Source organism: Manis pentadactyla, chromosome 2 (assembly GCF_030020395.1).
Source record: "Manis pentadactyla isolate mManPen7 chromosome 2, mManPen7.hap1, whole genome shotgun sequence".
NCBI lineage: Eukaryota > Metazoa > Chordata > Mammalia > Pholidota > Manidae > Manis > Manis pentadactyla.
In genome coordinates, this window is record NC_080020.1 from 202,830,639 (window position 1) to 202,847,546 (window position 16,908).

The following is a 16,908-nucleotide window of genomic DNA, read 5'->3' on the forward strand; positions in this document are numbered from 1 at the left end:
ACCCATGGAGTACTGCCAGACTGTATGCATCTGAATATATATATATGTATATCCCTGTTCTTATGATTTATCATTGTGACATTAACACAGATCTGGTTCTCCTCTTAATTAACATGGAATCCATTTATTTTGTTTTGTGACAGACACTGTGAGAACCTTTTTTTCTACTCCTGAAATCCTTTCAAATTGTATGTTATACCCCAAACTGGTTATACCTAGGCAGAGAGTTGGCTGTTTCCCTAAAATATTTGTAAATATTCTCCACCCAGTAGAATACTTCTGGAAAATTGTTAACTACCTTTTCACAATGGCAGAATTATATTTTGTATTTTAATTTTCTATGTTAAATTTTAACCAATTTGGTCACTGTCCTCAAGACACTCAGAAACATTCTTTTGTTTGAACTAAGTCACACTATTATCTGTATCTGTTTTTTTATTCCTGAACAGAATGAATTGAAATCTTAGTTCTGACAAGTTCTTCAAGTATCACTTTTTTTCAAATATCATTTACAGGAATCTGAAGCTTATATAAATATTCTTGTTTACTGATATTTGGTTACTGTAAATATGTCTTCAGATTCATTTAAATTTAGTTCATAATCGGTGCTCTATTTCCTTTGCTTTCTACATTGCCTCCTCATTCAATACACACAAAGTGTTAAAGAATTTCTGTCATTACTTCATGCAGTGTGTCAATTCTCCCTATAGAGCATTAATTAAAAGCAATCTTATACTTCATAGTGACTGAATATGTCATTGTACCTCTACTGAAAGTTCCTCTTATAGCCTTTGTGGATGACATTAGAGGAAAAAAGAACTATTTTCGTTTTCATCTTCCTTCTTTGCATCTTCCTTGGAGGATTCATTCCTTTTCTACCAGAATGTAATTGTTCTTGTTTTTCATGAAATTCAGGTACAGTGTTGCTCACACATTTCTGTCCATGAAACATTACAAATTACTTCCTTAAAAAGTATCTGCTGGCTGTCTATAATCTTTTAATTTTTATTCTCTCATTCCCCACCATTTCCTTCACTTTGTAGGTTGCCACTTTACTAAATCTTTGACATAGGAATCATTGAAAATATGTAGTGCTGACCATTGTGTATTTATTTTGTTATGCTAAAGGTCTTATTCTGTTTCTTGCATTTTCAACGACCACTATTTCTTTTCTTAAAGTATCATTGGTGTACAGACTTATAAAAGGTTTCACATGAGCAACATTGTGGTTATTACATTCACCCATATTATCAAGCCGTCACGACACCTCACTGCAGTCAATGTCCATCAGCATAGTAAGATGCTACACAGCCACTACTTGTATTCTCTGTGCTATATTGCCTTCCCCATAACCCCCCTACATTATGTGTGCTAATCATAATTCCCCTTAATCCCCCTCTGTCTCCCTATTGACCCAACATCCCTTTGGTAACTGTTAGTTCCTTCTTGGACACTGTAAGTCTGCTGCTGTTTTGTTCCATCAGTCTTGCTATGTTGTTATGCTCCACAAATGAGGGAAATCATTTGATACTTGTCTTTCTCCACCTGCCTTATTTCACTGAGCATAATACCCTCTAGCTCCATCCATGTTGTTGCAAATGGTAGGATATGTTTCCTTCTTATGGATGAATAATATTTAATTGTGTATATGTACCACATCTTCTTTATCCATTCATCTACTGATGGACACTTGTATTGTTTCCATATGTTGGCTATTATAAATAGTACTGCGATAAACATAGGGGTGCATCTGTCTTTTTGAATCTGGGTCTTGTTTTCTTTGGGTAAATCCCTAGGAGTGGAATTCCCAGGCCAAATGGTGTTTCTATTTTTAGTTTTTTGAAGAACCTCCATATTGCTTTCCACAATAGTTGGACTAATTTAAATTCCCACCAACAGTGTAGGACCGTTTGCCTTTCTCCGCATCCTTGCCAGCATTTATTGTTCCTTGTCTTTTGGATGTTGGCCATCCTACAAACTGGTATGAGGTAATATTTCATTGTGGTTTTAATTTGCATTTCCCTGATTATTACTGTGTGGAGCATCTTTTTATCTGCCTGATAGCCATCCATATTTCTTCTTTGGTGAAGTATCTGTTCAGACCTCTGTCCATTTTTTAATAGGGTTACTTGCTTTTTGGGTGTTGAGGCATGGGAGTTCTTTATATATTTTGGATGTCAACCCCTTATCAGATACGTCATTTATGAATATATTCTCCCATACTGTAGGATGTCTTTTTCTACTGATGATGACCTTTGTTGTACAGAAGCTTTTTAGTTTGATATAGTCCCATTTGTTCATTTTTGCTTTTGTTTCTCTTGCCCAAGGAGATATTTTCAGGAAAAAATTGCCCATGTTTATATTGAAGAGATTTTTGCTTATGTTTTCTTCTAAGAGTACTTTGGTTTCATGACTTACATTCGGGTCTTTGATCCATTTCAAGTTTACTTTTGTATATGGCATTAGACAGTAATCCAGTTCCCTTCTCTTAGATGTAGCAGACCAGTTTTGCCAACACCAGTTGTTGAAGAGGTTGTCATTTCCCCACTGTATGTCCATGGCTCCTTTATCTTATATTAATTGACCACATATGCTTGGGTTTATATCTGGGCTCCCTAGTCTGTTCCACTGGTCTGTGGGTCTGTCTTGTGCCAGTACCAAATTGTCTTGATTACTGCGGCTTTGTAGTAGAACTTGAAGTCAGGGAATGTAATCCCTCCCACTTTATTCTTCCTTCTCAGGATTGCTTTGGTTATTCGGGGTCTTTTGTGGTTCCATATGAATTTTAGAACGATTTGCTCTAGTTCATTGAAGAATGCTGTTGGTATTTTGACAGGGATTGCATTGAATCTGTAGATTGCTTTAGGCAGGATGGCCATTTTGACAATATTAATTCTTCCTATCCATGAGCACAGGATCTGTTTCCGTTTATTGGTATTTTTTAAAATTTCTCTCATGAGTGTCTTGTAGTTTTCAGAGTATAAGTCTTTCACTTCCTTGGTTAGGTTTATTCCTAGGTATTTTATTCTTTTTGATGCAGTTGTGAATGGAATTGTTTTCCTGATTTCCCTCTCTGTTAGTTCATTGTTAGTGTATAGGAATGCAACAGATTTCTGTGTATTAATTTTGTATCCCACAACTTTGCTGAATTCAGATATTAGATCTAGTAGTTTTGGACTAAATTCTTTTGGGTTTTTTATGTACAGTATCATGTCATCTGCAAACAGTGACAGTTTAACTTCTTCTTTACCAGTCTGGATGCCTTTTATTTCTTTGTGTAGTCTAATTGACATGGTGAGGATCTCCAGAACTATGTTGAATAAAAGTGGGGAGAGTGGGCATCCCTCTCCTGTTCCCAATCTTAAAGGAAAAGCTCTTAGCTTCTTAGTGTTAAGTATGATGTTGGCTGTGGATTTGTCATATATGGCCTTTATTATGTTGAGGTACTTGCCCTCTATACCCATTTTTTAAAGAGTTTCTGTCATGAATGGATGTTGAAATTTGTGAAATGCTTTTTCAGCATCCATGGAGATAATCATGTGGTTTTTGTCCTTTTTGTTGATGTGGTGGATGATGTTGAAAGATGTTCTAATATTGTACCATCCTTGCATCCCTAGAATGAATCCTACTTGATCATGATGGATGATCTTTTTGCTGTATTTTTGAATTCAGTTTGCTAATATTTTATTGAGTATTTTTGCATCTATGTTCATCAGGGTTATTGGTCTGTAATTTTCTTTTTTTTGTGGTGTCTTTGTGTGGTTTTGGTACTAGGGTGATGTTGGCTTCATAGAAAGAGTTTGGAAGTATTCCTTCTTCTTCTACTTTTTGGAAAACTTTAAGGAGGATGGGTATTAGTTCTTCATTAAATGTTTGATAAAAGTCAGGGGTGAAGCCATCTGGTCCAGAGGTTTTGTTCTTAGAAGGTTTTTGATTATCAATTCAATTTCCTTGCTGGAATCAGTCTGTTCAGATTTTCTGTTTCTTTCTGGGTCAGCCTTGGAAGGTTGCATTTTTCTGGAAAGTTGTCCACTCCTTCTAAGTTATCAAGTTTGTTATCATATAAATTTTCATAGTATTCTCTCATAATCTTTATACTTTTTGTGGTGTCTGTAGTGACTTTTCCTTTCTCATTTCTGATTCTGTTTATGTGTGTAGACTATCTTTTTTTCTTGATAAGTCTGGCTATGAGTTTATCTATTCTGTTTATTTTCTTGAAGAACCAGCTCCTGCTTTCATTGATTCTTTCTATTATTTTATTTTTTCCAATTTTATTTATTTTTGCTCTAATCTTTATTATGTCCCTCCTTCTGCTGACTTTGGGCCTCATTTGCTGTTTTTTTTTCTTGTTTCATTAATTGTGAGTTTGGCCTGCTTATATGGGATTGTTCTTCTTTCCTGAGGTAGGCCTGTATTGCAATATACTGTCTTCTTAGCATGGCCTTGGCTGCGTCCCACAGATTTTGCGGTGTTGAAATACTGTTGTCATTTGTCTCCATATATTGCTTGATCTCTGTTTTTATTTGGTCATTGATCCATTGGTTATTTAGGAGCATGTTGTGAAGCCTCCATCTGTTTGTGGAAATTTTCATTTTCTTTGCATAATTTATTTCTAGTTTCATACCTTTGTGGTCTGAGAAACTGGTTGGTACAATATCAATCTTTTTGAATTTACTGAGGCTCTTTTTGTGGCCTAGTATATGATCTATTCTTAAAAATGTTCCATGTGCACTTGAGTAGAATGTGTATTCTGCTGCATTTGGGTGTAGAGTTCTGAAGATGTCTGTTAGGTCCATCTGTTCTATTGTGTTGTTCAGTGCCTCTGTCTCCTTACTTATTTTCTGTCTCGTTGATCTGTCCTTCAGAGTGAGTGGAGTGTTGAAGTCTCCTGGAAAGAATACATTGCATTCTATTTCCCCTTTTAATTCAGTTAGTATTTATTTCACATATGTAGGTGCTCCTGTGTTGGGAGCATAGATATTTATAATGGTTATATCTTCTTGTTGGATTGACCCCTTTATCATTATGTAATGTCATTCTTTGTCTCTTGTGACTTTGTTTGTTTTGAAGTCAATTTTGTCTGTTACAAGTACTGCAACTCCTGCTTTTTTCTCCCTATTAGTTGCATGAAATATCTTTTTCCATCCCTTCACTTTTAGTCTGTGTACATCTTTGGGTTTAAAGTGAGTCTCTTGTAAGCAGCATGTAGATGGGTCTTGTTTTTATATCCATTCAGTGACTCTATGTCTTTTGATTGGTGCATTCAGTCTATTTCCATTTAGGGTGATTATCAATAGGTATGTACTTACTGCCATCACATACTTTAGATTCATGGTTACCAAAGGTTCAAGGTTAACTTCCTTACTATCTAAGAGTCTAACTTAACTCACTTATTATGCTCTTACAAACACAATCTAAAGGTTCTTTTCTTTTTCCCCTCCTTTTCCTCCTCCTCCATCCTTTATATATTAACTATCATATTCTGCACTCTTTGCCTATCCGTTTTTATTACCTCTGGTGACAGGTATTTAACCATAGGAACACTTCCACCTATAGCAGTTCCTCCAAAATACACTGTAGAGCTGGTTTGTGGGAACTATATTCTCTAAGCTTTTGCTTATCTGGAAATTGTTTATTTTCTCCTTCAAATTTAAATGATAATCTTGCCATATAAAGTATTCTTGGTTCGAGGCCCTTCTGCTTCATTGCATTAAATACATCATGCCACTCCCTTCTTGCCTGTAAGGTTTTTGCTGAGAAGTCTGATGATAGCCTGATGGGTTTTCCTTTGTATGTGATCTTTTTTCTCTCTCTGTCTGTTTTTAATAGTCTGTCCTTATCCTTGATCTTTTCCATTTTAATTATTATGTGTCTTGGTGTTGTCCTCCTTGGGTCCCTTGTGTTGGGAGATCTGTGCACCTCCATGTCCTAAGAGACTATCTCCTTTCCCATATTGGGGAAGTTTTTAGCAATTACTTCTTCAGAGACACTTTCTGTCCCTTTTACTCTCTCTTCCTCTTCTGATACCCCTATAACACAAATATTGTTCCATTTGGATTGGTTACACAGTTCTCTCAGTATTCTTTCATTTCTAGAGTTCCTTTTTTCTCTCTGTGCCTCAGCTTCTTTGTATTCCTCTTCTCTAATTTCTATTTCATTTATCGTCTCCTCCACCATATCTAATCTGCTTTTAATAACCTCCATTGTTTTCCTCAACAATTGCATCTCTGTCCTAAATTAATTCCTGAGTTCTTGAATATTTTTCAGTACCTCTAGGAGCATGTTTATGATTTTTATTTTGCAATCTCTTTCAGCAAGGTTTATTAATTCAGTGTCACTTGAAAATTTTTCTGTTGTTGAGATTTTGCTTTGATCCAGGTTCCTTTGATGTTTCGTATTTGTATGTGGCATCCTCTAGTGCCCAGAAGCTCCACTCTCTGTACCTGTTCAGCCCCTGGAGTAATGTTGTGGGTCGCAGGGGAATGTTGCTGGTGCCTGGGGGGAGAAAAGAGCTGTTTCCTGCTTCCCAGCTGCTAAGCCTTTGTCCACTGCCAGAAGCATTGGGCCGAACACACAAGTGTAGCCTCTGTGCTTTTCTTTTTAAGGCACTGTAGGTGGGGCTTCCCTCTGGCTAGCCTGATGCCAGGGCAGGGTTTGCAGGTTTGCAGGCTGGGTGCAAGCTGACCAGAAAGAAGGCCAGCATGCTGTGTAACACAGTGGAGGGCCTTGGAGCTGCATAGCTAGCCAGCTGGGCAGAGTGGACCCGGAAAATTTTGTTTACCTGTCCTTTCTCCTGAGCAGTAAGCTCTGGGTAATCCTTGCCTCTTTAGCAGCCCTCTCGCTTTTAGGAAGTCTCTCAGACTGCCTGCCCAGATCAGCCAGATATGGATCCCTGTTTTCCACATGCAGCTGGAATCTGTCTCTCCAGGTATTCTGCCTGTCTTAGCTTTCCAACTGCACTAATCACCAGAGCACCATGCAATGTAGGTTCATGCTCCCAGACCAGATCTCCAGGGCCAGGTGTTCAGCATTCCCAGGCCTCCACTTCCTCTGCACTCCATTTCTCTTCCTCCTGCTGGTGACCTGGGGTGGGGGAGGGGCTTGGGTCCCACCAGGTCTCGGCTTTGGAACATTACCCTGTTCTGTGAGGTCTATTTTTATCTCCTGGTGTATGCAGTCTGGTGCAGTCCTCTTTCCTGTTGCTCTTTCAGGATTAGTTGTATTAATTTTATTTTCATATTATATGTGTTATTAGGAGGAAGTCTCTGTCTCACCTCTCAGGCCACCATCTTTAATCCCCAATCAGTTTTGATAGTTTGAAAATTTGTTTATACTCACAGAAAGAAAAGGTATAGTGTCCTATTCATGGGCAAACTTTTGACATCTTATATTATATTAATTCACAAACTTGCCTGAGGTGTGTTAATCATTTATTCAAAGACAACTTTAAGTATTCTGTTGCTTTGTCCACTCCTTTATTATTTAATCAAAACTCTATACTTCAAATGACAGCTCCCAAAATTAAGTGGACCCCCTTATAATTTCTTGTATGGATGACAGGGTGAGACTATAAGTAATGTGTCTATGATCCCACAGTCACCCCACCAATGGAACATGTACATACTTACATGATTGTAAAATATATTTGCATTGGGGAATTCCCTTTGGTTGGTTAAAGACGTCTCTCAACAAGGGAGATAATATTGAGAGGTAGTATCTGAGCATCTCATAAGGGTCAGGAGCATTTTCTGATAGAAAACAGATACTTCAAGATGCTCCAATTGTGTCAGCAGAACTAATATTTTGATTAATGGTCACCACAGAACTATTTGAACTATTTAAAACAATCCAGTTATAGATAATTTTATGCAGCCTTTAATTTTTTTTCACTAGAAAACAGAGATAAAGACTTGTAGTAGCTAGATGGTTTCCTCCAAAAATATTTATTCACATCTTATTCCTGGGAACCTATGAATGTTACTTTTTTGGGGAAGATTATCTTTGCAGTTGCAGTTAGGTTAAGGATATTGAGATGAAGAGATATCTTGGATAATCTGGGTGGTCCCTATATCTACACATGAATATCCTCACATGAAACACAAAGATGAGAATACAGGCACAGAGGAAAATGCAATGTGAAGATGGGGATGAGGACTATAGTCTTCCAGAAACCAAGAAACATACGAGAGGCAATGAAATCTCCTTTGGCACCTCGGAAGGAGCATGACCCTGCTGACACATTGATTTCATTGTAGAACTGTGGAAGAATAAATTTCTATTGTTCTAAGCCACATAGATATTAGTAATCTGTTACAGCATCCCTAGGAAACTAATACATCAGTTTCAAATAACCTTTCTTTTTTTTTTCTTAGTCTTCGAGGGCTGCTGTAACAAAAAACCCACAAAAATAACAGAAATTTATTGTATTGTCGTTCTGGATGCAAGAAGTCTAAAATCAAAGTGGTTAGCAGGGTTGGTTCCTTCTAAGGGCTCTGAGGAAAAGATCTCTTCCAGGCCTCTGCTTGGCTTGCAGAAAAACATCTTCTCCCTGTGGTTTTTCACATTGTCTTCCCTCTATGGTGCTTCTGTATTCAATATTTTTCTTTTCATAGGGTACCAGTCATTATATTAGGACCCTCCCTAATGGTCTCATTTTATCTCTGTAAAAACCCTTTATCCTTATAGGTCACATATTGAGGTGCTGGAGTTAGGACTAACATGTGAATTCTGGAAGACACAATTCAATCCATGACATCTGCCTCCTCCTCTTCTTCCCTCCCTCCCTTCCTTCCTTCAGCATTAGCCAATGTAATTACAAAGAGAGGTGGACCGTACAAGACTTATTAGATGAAAGAATTATCTCATGGAACTAATAAGATATATCCTTGAATTCAATAAACTAGCAAAATACTACTGATTTGTAAATAAGGTCGTTGTTTCATACTTTTGGAAATATTGCATAAACTTTTTATTGCTGGATGTATTAAGAATTTCAGAATCAATTCTAAATATCATGTATTAGTGAAAATAGGAACACAGTTTTTTTCTCTTTCCTATGCTACAGCTGTTGGCTTAATAACCTAGGTTTATTCATATTCATTGTAATAATTTATACGTTTGAGATTATTTAAAAAAGACAACATAAACTGAGGGAGGAGGAGACTGAAAAATACTGGTGACTATTGTGCTTTGAGAAATGAAGGCACAGGACTTACGTCTGTGTACAGTACTCTAGGAGCACTTATTATTCTGCCTTTGACTGGGTAACATAGCTATCTGTAATAAATAACCATGCCTGATGATTATAATGCTCTGTTTGGCCAGATTCAAGTAACATGCCCACCCTTAAAACCAAAGTTGGAATTAGCTGTACTCAAAGAGCATCAAATGGGTTCCAAAGAGTTGAATCACTCAGAGGGCAATCAGTAGCATGTAAACCAAAGTATGTGAATTCTGGAAGACACAATTCTTGCTGAATTGATGCTGAACAACCAGTATTAACAACTTTCTACTCTATTCCTCCTGAAGAGGATTCCTCTGCCTTCATTACTTACATTTTTGTAAGGGCCTGGTCTCATCTGAAATGCACTTAATGCTTTTACAAGTATATATCCTCTTCAGCCCACAGGTTAAAAAAAGTTTTTACTGTTGTAAAGAAGCTACCAGTGTATCTGTACACTGCCTGGTAAATAAAAAGATGGCATACAGTGGTCTAAGGCAAAGAGAAACTAGAAGCAAGAGATCTGAAACTGGCACTAAATATCTATCAAACTTTGAGTAACCTATCTGCAGAGGTCATGGTCTTTACCTATAAAATCAGTGAGTTTGACAAGATGTTATCCCATGTGTCTTTTACCTCAGCAGTTCTGTGTTTTCATTAAAAGTGACAATATAGTAATACTGAAACTTTGGTTAAAATGTTCATATTTACTTTTTTGGGGAAATTTTCCAGGATAAAATATTGTAAAAAGTGAAGTCAAATCCTAACAAATACTATGGTGTTTCTTGGGAATATTTGTCTTTGATAAAATTAATCCTAATAACATATACCATCAAAAATATTTTCTTTCGATGAAGAAAAAAATAGCAATGGTTATAGACCCTTTTATTGGTAAGGTGCCAAAAATAGAGGAAAATACAAAACATTTTACCTTCTTGAATTAAAATGACTATGACTATATACATATAGATACATGAACTGATAAGCATAGTATATTCATGTCAGTTCATATAATGATATGCGTATCAGTTCATATGTATTTATATATGTATATATTTTGCTATTTCTTTTTCATATCTGATTATTTGTGGGTTATTTTTTCCTTATATCCTTGAACTTTGCAACGTCTTGCTTTTGGTACTGTATATAGTATCATAAACAGGGTTTCTCATAAATGTTTCAGCTATTACTTTGCAAATAGAGAAGGGTTATGCTTTAATAGACTTGAATTAAGCTAGTCTGTGAGATAGTAAGTAAGTAAAGTAATACTGCTATTTTCTGATGGTAACCAACCTACAAAGTTTCTATATCCCTCTGGTCTTATTATTATCTAGGGAATTAGCAATTTGAGTAACTGCAAAGTCCGCTAGGAAGTGCCACAGTCATTTTGCCATTGTCAAGGTGATTTATTTATCTTTGTATGTCAGACCTCACTTCCAGCTATTTAGTTCTTCAAAAATGGCATCTGTATTTATAATATGAAACACTCCTTGGTTGATAAATGTGCACATATGTTTATATAGTTATTAAAATAGGTTACATTGGATGTCATCAAATGATGATAAGGGGAGGCGATCTTAACAATTGTGTTCCCTTATTTTCTTTGCACAAAACCAGATTTTAGAATACAAGGCTCTACGATTTTGATGGAGGAAGGTTTTCTTCTCTTCATTTCTGATGAGATCACTAAGAGAGAAAGAGATTGACAGGAAATAAAATAAAGTTCAAGGATATGATTATTAGGGGGAAGATTGCTTTTCATTTTCTGTTTCTATATTGAGGTCAGCTGGTTGGGGGATTAATTACATTATGAGGATACAAGACTACTTCTTGGAATCCCAGGAATAAAAGAACAATTGAGTTCATAAGAGACAAAAATCAGGAAATAAGAACTTTATTTCTTGAGTTCCTGTTTTGTTATTCATGTTTCTTTTTGTACATGTTCCTTTTCTCACTTAGTAATTCTACATAGTTATAGGAAATGTTCCTAGTCCTCATAACAAACACAACCTAATTAACATCTCTTAATGCCAGTTCAAATTCAATAGGGGCATGAGCTGATAGGATTGGATTGCATCGCATATGCCTATTTTGTTAAATCAGTTAGGGTCAAGAGGAAATGTTCCTGTAATATACTTTCAGGGTCTAGGTTGGAGGGTAGTTCTCAGAGAAGTGGTAGTTGATGGTTGGGTATGAACCCAACCAAATAATACAAAAACATAAAATAAAAGGGTTATAAATAAGAATGCAGTATTATTTATACATCATTATTCTATTTAGGTATTTAGCTACTCAGATTTGTCATCATCAAAAATTAACTACCCACTGCAGACAGACGTTTAATTCTACCACTTCACCAAAACTTCAAGGTTGCCAGTGACCTACATTCTGTTACTTCTGGGGGTCAGTTTTCTTTCTCAGTAACATTTGACACAGTTGATTGTTCTCTCTTCCTTAATTCTATCGTGTAGAATACCACAGATTACTGATTTTTCTCCTAACTCATGGATTTCTGCTTCTCGCTTTGTGTTACTGCTTCCTTTTCTTCTTTTTTCCTTTTTTTAAAATTCATTTTATTATCATTAATCTACAATTACATGAAGAACATTATGGTTACTATACTCGCCACTTCACCAAGTCCCCCCCCACAAACCACATTGCAGTCACTGTCCGTCAGCGTAGTAAGATGCTGTAGACTCACTACTTGTCTTCTCTCTGTTGCACATCCCTCCGTATGCGCCCCCAACATTATACATGCTAATCGTAAGGCCCCCTTTCTTTTTCCCTGCCTTTATCCCTCCCTTACCACCCCTCCTGCCCAGTCCCTTTCCCTTTGGTAACCATTAGTCCATTCTTGGGTTCTGTGATTCTGCTGCTGTTTTGTTCCTTCAGTGTTTCTTTGTTCTTATACTTCACATATGAGTGAAATCATTTGGTACTTGTCTTTATCTGCCTGGCTTATTTCACTGAGCATAATACCCTCTAGCTCCATCCATGTTGTTGCAAATGGTAGGATTTGTTTTCTTCTTATGGCTGAATAATATTCCATTGTGTATATGTACCACATCTTCTTTATCCATTCATCAACTGCTGGACACTTAGGTTGCTTCCATTTCTTGGCTATTGTAAATAGTGCTGCGATAAACATAGGGGTGCATCTGTCTTTTTCAAACTAGGCTGCTGCATTCTTAGGGTAAATTCCTACAAGTGGAATTCCTGGGTCAAATGGTATTTCTGTTTTGAGCTTTTTGAGGAACTTCCATATTGCTTCCACAATGGTTGAACTAATTTACATTCCCACCAGCAGTGTAGGAGGGTTCCCCTTTCTCCACAACCTCGCCAACACTTATTGTTTGTCTTTTGGATGGTGGCGATCCTTACCGGTATGAGGTGATATCACATTGTGGTTTTAATTTGCATTTCTCTGATGACTAGCGATGTGGAGCATCTTTTCATATGTCTGTTGGCCATCTTAATTTCTTTGGAGAACTCTCTGTTCAGCTCCTCTGCCCATTTTTTAATTGGATTATTTGCTTTTTATTTGTTGAGGTGTGTGAGCTCTTTATACGTGTCAACCCTTTATTGGATCTGTCATTTATGAATATATTCTACCATACTGTAGGGTACCTTTTTGTTCTATTGATGGTGTCTTTGCTGTACAGAAGCTTTTCAGCGTGATATAGTCCCACTTCTTCATTTTTGCTTTTGTTTCCCTTGCCTGGGGAGATATGTTCATGAAGAAATCACTCATGTTTATGTCTAAGAGATTTTTGCCTATGTTTTTTTCTAAGAGTTTTATGGTTTCATGACTTACATTCAGGTCTTTGATCCATTTCGAACTTAATTTTGATGTATGGGGTAAGACAGTGATACAGTTTCATTCTCTTACATGTAGCTGTCCAGTTTTGCCAGCACCATCTGTTGAAGAGATTGTCATTTCCCCATTGTATGACCATGGCTCCTTAATCATATATTAATTGACCATATATGTTTGGGTTAATATCTGGGGTCTCTATTCTGTTCCACTGGTCTGTGGCTCTGTTCTTGTGCCAGTACCAAACTGTCTTGATTACTGTGGCTTTGTAGTAGAGCTTGACATTGGGGAACGAGATACCCCGCACTTTATTCTTCCTTCTCAGGATTGCTTTGCCTATTCGGGGTCTTTGGTGTTTCCATGTGAATTTCTGAACTATTTGTTCTAGTGCACTGAAGAATGTTGTTGGTAATTTGATACGGATTGCATCAAATCTGTATATTGCTATGGGCAGGATGGCCATTTTGATAATATTAATTCTTCCTAGTCAAGAGCATGGGATGAGTTTCCATTTTTTAGTGTCCTCTTTAATTTCTCTTAAGAGTGTCTTATAGTTTTCAGGTTATAGGTCTTTCACTTCCTTGGTAAGGTTTATTCCTAAGTATTTTATTCTTTTTGATACAACTGTGAATGGAATTGTTTTCCTGATTTCTCTTTCTATTAGTTCATTGTTAGTGTATAGGAAAGCCACAGATTTCTGTGTGTTAATTTTGTATCCTGCAACTTTGCTGTATTCCGATATCAGTTATAGTAGTTTTGGAGTGGAGTTTTTAGGGTTTTTTACATACAATATCATGTCATCTGCAAATAGTGACAGTTTAACTTCTTCTTTACCAATCTGGATTCCTTGTATTTCTTTGTTTTGTCTAATTGCCGTGGCTAGGACCTCCAGTACTATGTTGAATAACAGTGGGGAGAGTGGGCATCCCTGTCTTGTTCCTGATCTCAGAGGAAAGGCTTTCAGCTTTTCACTATTCAGTATCATGTTGGCTGTGGGTTTAGCATGTATGGCCTTTATTATGTGCAGGTACCTGCCCTCTATACCCATTTTGTTGACAGTTTTTATCATGAATGGATGTTGAATTTTGTCGAATGCTTTTTCAGCATCTATGGAGATGATCATGTGGTTTTTGTCCTTCTTTTTGTTTATGTGGTGGATGATGTTGATGGATTTTCAGATGTTGTACCATCCTTGCATCCCTGGGATGATTCCCAGTTGGTCATGGTGTATGATCCTGTTGATGTATTTTTGAATTTGGTTTCCTAATCTTTTGTTGAGTATTTTTGCATCTACGTTCATCAGGGATGTTGGTCTGTAGCTTTCTATTTTGGTGGGGTCTTTGCCTGGTTTTGGTATTAGGGTGATGTTGGCTTCATAGAATGAGTTTGGGAGTATTCCCTCCTCTTCTATTTTTTGGAAAACTTTAAGGAGAATGGGTATTATATCTTCTCTGTATGTCTGATAAAATTCCAAGGTAAGTCCATCTGGCCCGGGGATTTTATTCTTAGGTAGATTTTTGATTACTGCTTCAATTTCTTTGCTGGTAATTGGTTTGTTTAGATTTTGTGTTTCTTCCTTGGTCAGTCTTGGAAGGTTGTATTTTTCTTGGAAGTTGTCCATTTCTTCTAGGTTTTCCAGCTTCTTAGTATATAGGTTTTCATAGTACTCTCTAATAATTCTTAGTATTTCTGTTGGGTCCTTCATGATGTTTCCTTTCTTGTTTCTGATTCTGTTGATGTGTGTTGATTCTCTTTTTCTCTTAAGAAGTCTGGCTAGAGGCTTATCTGTTTTCTTTATTTTCTCGAAGAACCAGCTCTTGGTGTCATTGATTTTTTTCTATTGTTTTATTCTTCTCAATTTTGTTTATTTCTTCTGTGATCTTTATTATGTCCCTCCTTCTGCTGACCTTAGGCCTCATTTGTTCCTTTTCCAATTTTGATAATTGTGACATTAGACTATTCATTTGGGTTTGATTTTCCTTCTTTAAAAATGCCCGAATTGCTATATACTTTCCTCTTAAGACTGCTTTCACTGCATCCCACAGAAGTTGGGGCTTTGTGTTGTTGTTGTCATTTGTTTCCATATATTTCTGGATCTCCATTTGAATTTGGTTGTTCATCCATTGACTATTTAGGAGCGTGTTGTTAAGCCTCCATGTGTTTGTGAGCCTTTTTACTTTCTTTGCACAATTTATTTCTGCTTTTATACCTTTGTGGTCTGAAAAGTTGGTTGGTAGAATTTCAACCTTTTTGAATTTACTGAGGCTCTTTTTGTGGCCTTGTATGTGGTCTATTCTGGAGAATGTTCCATGTGCACTTGAGAAGAATGTGTATCCTGTTGCTTTTGGGTGTAGAGTTCTAAAGATGTCTGTTAGGTCCATCTGTTCTAGTGTGTTGTTCAGTGCCTCTGGGTCCTTACTTATTTTCTGTCTGGTGGATCTGTCCTTTTTAGTGAATGGTGTGTTGAAGTCTCCTAGAATGAATGCATTGCATTCTGTTTCCTCCTTTATTTCTGTTAGTATTTGTTTCACATATGCTGGTGCTCCTGTGTTGGGTGCATATATATTTATAATGGTTATATCCTCTTGTTGTACTGAGTCCTTTATCATTATGTAATGTCCTTCTTAATCTCTTGTGACTTTCTTTGTTTTGAAGTCTATTTTGTCTGATACTAGTACTGCAACACCTGCTTTTTTCTCCCTATTGTTTGCATGAAATATCTTTTTCCATCCCTTCACTTTTAGTCTGTGCATGTCTTTGGGTTTGAGGTGAGTCTCTTGTAAGCAGCATATAGATGGGTCTTGTTTTTTAATCCATTCTGTGACTCTGTGACTCCTGATTGGTACATTCAGTACATTTACATTTAGGGTGATTATCGATAGGTTTGTACTTATTGACATTTCAGGCTTTAGATTCGTGGTTACCAAAGGTTCCAGGTTACTTTCCTTACTATCTAAGAGTCTAACTTAACTCACTTAGTATGCTGTTACAAACACAATCTAAAGGTTCTTTTCTATTTCTCCTCCTTCATTCTTTATATATTAGGTATCAAATTCTGTAGTTTTTGTCTATCCCTTGATTGACTTTGGGGATAGTGAATTTAATTTTGCATTTGCTTCATAATCAGCTGTTCTGCTTTCTTTACTGTGGTTTCATTCCCTCTGTTGACAGCTATTCAACCTTAGGAACACTTGCATCTATAGCAGTCCCTCCAAAACAGACTGTAGAGATGGTTTGTGGAAGGTATATTCTCTCAGCTTTTGCTTATCTGGAAATTGTTTAATCCCTCCTTCAAATTTAAATGATAATTTCATTGGATATAGTAATCTTGGTTCCAGGCCCTTCTGCTTCATGGCATTAAATACATCATGCCACTCCCTTCTGCCCTGTAAGGTTTCTGCTGAGAAGTCTGATGTTAGCCTAATGGGCTTTCCTTTGTATGTGATCTTATTTCTGCCTCTGGCTGCTTTTTAACAGTCTGTCTTTATCCTTGATCTTTCCCATTTTAATTACTATGTGTCTTGGTGTTTTCTTCCTTGGGTCCCTTGTGTTGGGAGATCTGTGGATCTCCATGGCCTGAGAGACTATCTCCTTCCCCAGATTGGCGAAGTTTTCAGCAATTACCTCCTCAAAGACACTTTCTATCCCTTTCTCTCTTTCTTCTTCTTCTGGTATCCCTATAACGCCAATATTGTTCTGCTTGGATTGGTCACACAGTTCTCTCAATATTCTTTCATTCTTAGAGATTGTTTTTTCTCTCTGTGCCTCAGCTTCTTTGTATTCCTCTTCTCTAGTTTCTATTTCTTTTACTGTCTCCTCCACTGTATCCAACCTGCTTTTAATACCCTCCATCATGCTCTTCAACGATTGGATC